The sequence below is a fragment of the Oncorhynchus masou genome, unplaced genomic scaffold (genome assembly GCF_036934945.1).
Source record: "Oncorhynchus masou masou isolate Uvic2021 unplaced genomic scaffold, UVic_Omas_1.1 unplaced_scaffold_922, whole genome shotgun sequence".
In the NCBI taxonomy this organism is placed as follows: Eukaryota; Metazoa; Chordata; class Actinopteri; order Salmoniformes; family Salmonidae; genus Oncorhynchus; species Oncorhynchus masou.
Window position 1 is genome coordinate 33,567 of NW_027015700.1, and position 5,698 is coordinate 39,264.

At 46.3% G+C, this 5,698-nt stretch overlaps 1 long non-coding RNA gene across 1 annotated transcript; it reads left to right on the forward strand.

The window, feature by feature from the left end:
- Positions 1-349: 349 nt before the first annotated feature.
- On the forward strand, positions 350-4,989 carry LOC135538162 (uncharacterized). The gene is made up of 2 exons (XR_010455331.1): positions 350-2,709; positions 4,775-4,989. It is a non-coding gene; the product is annotated as an uncharacterized LOC135538162 (long non-coding RNA).
- Positions 4,990-5,698: the final 709 nt, after the last annotated feature.

Consider the following 5,698-nt stretch of genomic DNA (forward strand, 5'->3'; position numbering starts at 1 on the left):
CGCTCTATAACTAACTAGCTAAAACACTGCTCTGTAACCAACTAGCTACTAGCTAAAACACTGCTCTGTAACCAACTAGCTACTAGCTACAACACTGCTCTGTAACCAACTAGCTACTAGCTAAGACACTGCTCTGTAACCAACTAGCTAAAACACTGCTCTGTAACCAACTAGCTAAAACACTGCTCTGTAACCAACTAGCTACTAGCTAAAACACTGCTCTGTAACCAACTAGCTAAAACACTGCTCTGTAACCAACTAGCTAAAACACTGCTCTGTAACCAACTAGCTACTAGCTAAAACACTGCTCTGTAGCCAACTAGCTAAAACACTGCTCTGTAACCAACTAGCAAAAACACTGCTCTGTAACCAACTAGCTACTAGCTAAAACACTGCTCTGTAACCAACTAGCTAAAACACTGCTCTGTAACCAACTAGCTAAAACACTGCTCTGTAACCAACTAGCTACTAGCTAAAACACAGCTCTTTAACCAACTAGCTACTAGCTAAAACACTGCTCTGTAACCAACTAGCTACAACACTGCTCTGTAACCAACTAGCTAAAACACTGCTCTGTAACCAACTAGCTACTAGCTAAAACACTGCTCTGTAACCAACTAGCTACTAGCTAAAACACTGCTCTGTAACCAACTAGCTACAACACTGCTCTGTAACCAACTAGCTACAACACTGCTCTGTAACCAACTAGCCAACTAGCTAAAACACTGCTCTGTAACCAACAAGCCAACTAGCTAAAACACTGCTCTGTAACCAACTAGCTACAACACTGCTCTGTAACCAACTAGCTAAAACACTGCTCTGTAACCAACTAGCTAAAACACTGCTCTGTAACCAACTAGCTACTAGCCACTAACTGAAACACTGCTCTGTAACCAACTAGCTACTAGCCAACTAACTAAAACATTACTCTATATCCAACTAGCTACTAGCCACCACACTGCTCTGTAACCAACTAGTCACCACACTGCTCTGTAACCAACTAGCTACTAGTCACCACACTGCTCTGTAACCAACTAGTTACTTGTCACCACACTGCTCTGTAACCAACTAGCTACTAGTCACCACACTGCTCTGTAACCAACTAGTTACTTGTCACCACACTGCTCTGTAACCAACTAGCTACTAGTCACCACACTGCTCTGTAACCAACTAGTTACTTGTCACCACACTGCTCTGTAACCAACTAGCTACTAGTCACCACACTGCTCTGTAACCAACTAGCTACTAGTCACCACACTGCTCTGTAACCAACTAGCTACTAGTCACTACACTGTAGACTCTCTATTGTCTATTGTAATCTGGTCTCCTGTTGTCTATTGTAATCTGGCCTTCTGTCATGTAGACTCTCCTATTGTCTATTGTAATCTGGTCTCCCATTGTCTATTGTAATCTGGTCTGCTGTCATGTAGACTCTCCTATTGTCTATTGTAATCTGGTCTCCTATTGTAATCTCTATTGTAATCTGGTCATCCTATTGTAATCATACTGTAATCTCTATTGTAATCTGGTTTGCTGTCATGTAGACTCTCCTATTGTCTATTGTAATCTGGTCTCCTATTGTCTATTGTAATCTGGTTTGCTGTCTCTCTCCAGACTCTCCTATTGTCTATTGTAATCTGGTCTCCTGTCCTGTAGACTCTCCTATTGTCTATTGTAATCTGGTCTCCTGTCCTGTAGACTCTCCTATTGTCTATTGTAATCTGGTCTCCCATTGTCTATTGTAATCTGGTCTCCTGTCCTGTAGACTCTCCTATTGTCTATTGTAATCTGGTCTCCCATTGTCTATTGTAATCTGGTCTGCTGTCATGTAGACTCTCCTATTGTCTATTGTAATCTGGTCTCCCATTGTCTATTGTAATCTGGTCTGCTGTCATGTAGACTCTCCTATTGTCTATTGTAATCTGGTCTCCCATTGTCTATTGTAATCTGGTCTGCTGTCATGTAGACTCTCCTATTGTCTATTGTAATCTGGTCTCCTATTGTAATCTCTATTGTAATCTGGTCATCCTATTGTAATCATACTGTAATCTCTATTGTAATCTGGTTTGCTGTCATGTAGACTCTCCTATTGTCTATTGTAATCTGGTCTCCTATTGTCTATTGTAATCTGGTTTGCTGTCTCTCTCCAGACTCTCCTATTGTCTATTGTAATCTGGTCTCCTATTGTCTATTGTAATCTGGTCTCCCATTGTCTATTGTAATCTGGTCTCCTATTGTCTATTGTAATCTGGTCTCCCATTGTCTATTGTAATCTGGTCTCCTGTCCTGTAGACTCTCCTATTGTCTATTGTAATCTGGTCTCCTGTCCTGTAGACTCTCCTATTGTCTATTGTAATCTGGTCTCCTGTCCTGTAGACTCTCCTATTGTCTATTGTAATCTGGTCTCCTATTGTCTATTGTAATCTGGTCTCCTGTCCTGTAGACTCTCCTATTGTCTATTGTAATCTGGTCTCCTGTCCTGTAGACTCTCCTATTGTCTATTGTAATCCCTTCCCCCTCTGTCCTCTCTAGGAGTTATCTGTGATGAAGCAGGTTCTGCTCAGTATGAGGTCCAGAAAGACTGAACCCTTCCTGGATCCTGCCGGGGCTGGGGCGGGGCTGGCCTTAAGCAGACCCAAAAACCTCAGCAGAACCACAGAGGAGGATGAGCAGAACCCTCACAGACACAGACCCAAACCCACCGTGTTCGTGAGTGATAACCCTTCACACGCACACCCACACAGATACTGTACACACCCACACAGATTAACACTGCAGAGCCCTATAAAACTCTATTCCCTATATATAGTGCACTACTTTAGACCAGAGCCCTATAGAATCCTATTCCCTGTATATAGTGCACTACTTTAGACCAGAGCCCTATAGAATCCTATTCCCTGTATATAGTGCACTACTTTGGACCAGAGCCCTATAGAACCCTATTCCCTGTATATAGTGCACTACTTTAGACCAGAGCCCTATAGAACCCTATTCCCTATATATAGTACACTACTTTGGACCAGAGCCCTATAGAACCCTATTCCCTATATATAGTACACTACTTTAGACCAGAGCCCTATAGAACCCTATTGCCTATATAGTACACTACTTTAGACCAGTCCTCCTGTAGACCAACCCTCCAGTAAACCAACCCTCCAGTAGACCAACCCTCCAGTAGACCAGTAGTCCAGTCCTCCAGTAGACCAGTCCTCCAGTAGACCAGTCCTCCTGTAGACCAGCCCTCCAGTAGACCAGTCATCCTGTAGACCAACCCTCCAGTAGACCAACCCTCCAGTAAACCAACCCTCCAGTAGACCAACCCTCCAGTAGACCAGTCCTCCTGTAGACCAGCCCTCCTGTAGACCAACCCTCCAGTAGACCAGTCCTCCAGTAGACCAGCCCTCCTGTAGACCAGCCCTCCAGTAGACCAGCCCCAGTAGACCAACCCTCCAGTAGACCAGTCCTCCAGTAGACCAACCCTCCAGTAGACCAACCCTCCAGTAGACCAACCCTCCAGTAGACCAGTCCTCCTGTAGACCAGCCCTCCAGTAGACCAGTCCTCCAGTAGACCAGTCCTCCTGCCCCTCCAGTAGACCAGTCCTAAACCAACCCCAGTAGACCAACCCTCCAGTAGACCAGTCCTCCAGTAGACCAACCCTCCAGTAGACCAGTCCTCCAGTAAACCAACCCTCCAGTAAACCAACCCTCCAGACCAGACCAACCCCAGTAGACCAACCCTCCAGTAGACCAGTCCTCCAGTAGACCAGCCCTCCAGTAGACCAGCCCTCCAGTAGACCCATCCTGTAGACCAACCCTCCAGACCAACCCTCCAGTAGACCAGCCCTCCAGTAGACCAACCCTCCAGTAGACCAGTCATCCTGTAGACCAACCCTCCAGTAGACCAACCCTCCAGTAGACCAGTCCTCCAGTAGACCAGCCCTCCAGTAGACCAGCCCTCCAGTAGACCAGTCATCCTGTAGACCAACCCTCCAGTAGACCAACCCTCCAGTAGACCAGTCCTCCAGTAGACCAGCCCTCCAGTAGACCAGTCATCCTGTAGACCAGCCCTCCAGTAGACCAGCCCTCCAGTAGACCAGTCATCCTGTAGACCAGTCATCCTGTAGACCAACCCTCCAGTAGACCAGCCCTCCAGTAGACCAGTCCTCCAGTAGACCCATTTCTCCCCAACCTCTCTGTCAGCTTCCTGGTGCTCGTCATCTAGTTGGTGCTGATATTGGTTCTCGTCATCCATTTGGTGCTGATATTGGTTCTCGTCATCCAGTTGGTGCTGATATTGGTGCTCGTCATCCAGTTGGTGCTGATATTGGTGCTCGTCATCCAGTTGGTGCTGATATTGGTGCTCGTCATCCAGTTGGTGCTGATATTGGTGCTCGTCATCCAGTTGGTGCTGATATTGGTTCTCGTCATCCAGTTGGTGCTGATATTGGTGCTCGTCATCCAGTTGGTGCTGATATTGGTGCTCGTCATCCAGTTGGTGCTGATATTGGTTCTCGTTATCCAGTTGGTGCTGATATTGGTTCTCGTCATCCAGTTGGTGCTGATATTGGTGTTCTCAGCTCCGCTGTGTTACGATAATTACGTGGAGAATTCGTCTCCGAGGACCAAATCTACCAATTTATTATGGTAGAAACTAGTGACGTCCGTATCCGATTTGTTATTGTTGAGTAATACGAAGCTCAATGCATCACCGGCCGTATTACAAATAAGGTGCCATTTCCCCTGGACTGACTCATGTTCTCTCTCTCTCTTCCAGACCAATAAGGAAGCTCCTGATTGGTACAGGAAAGTCAAGTTCCCGCCTGAATGACCAATGGCCTTCCAGGTGGTGCAGAGGGGATGTGTGTGGACACTCCATACTGGTTTTATTTGCACTACTGTATTGGTTGATAGTTTATATGTGTATGTTGTGCTGTACTGTTGTAATCGGTTGACTTGCTATGTTTTATATAAAAATCTGTCAAAACTACACTCTACTCGTCTTCACATTTCTGTTTTGCTTGGCATTGACCTTAGCCCGGAATCCTAGCCCTCCTCTTGAATCAACCCTGACCCTAGCCCTCCTCCTGAATCAACCCTGACCCTAGAGGTGACCCTGACCCTAGCCCTCCTCATGAATCAACCCTGACCCTAGAGGTGACCCTAGCCTTCCTCCTGAATCAACCCTGACCCTGGAGGTGTCCCTTGCCCTGACCCTAGCGGTGACTCTAACCCTGACCCTAGCCTTGACCCTAGCCCTGACCTTAGCCCTGATCTTAGCCCTGACCCTAGCCGTGACCCTAGCCGTGACCCTAACCTTGACCCTGAGGATCACAGCATATACTGTACATGGAATGTAGCCCAGTTGTTTAATATGACTAAGAACTGATTATTCAGAAAACAACAGCAACCTGTATCCTTCTAAGTAGTTGGGCAGCAGAAACTTCAATTACTCCTGAATCAATGTTTTAGTTTGACTGTTAGTCATCTAGTAGAGGGGATAGCAGCTTAGACACTAGTTTGACTGTTAGTCATCTAGTAGAGGGGACAGCAGCTCAGGCAGTAGTTTGACTGTTAGTCATCTAGTAGAGGGGACAGCAGCTCAGGCAGTAGTTTGACTGTTAGTCATCTAGTAGAGGGGACAGCAGTCATCTAGTAGAGGGGACAGCAGCTCAGGCAGTAGTTTGACTGTTAGTCATCT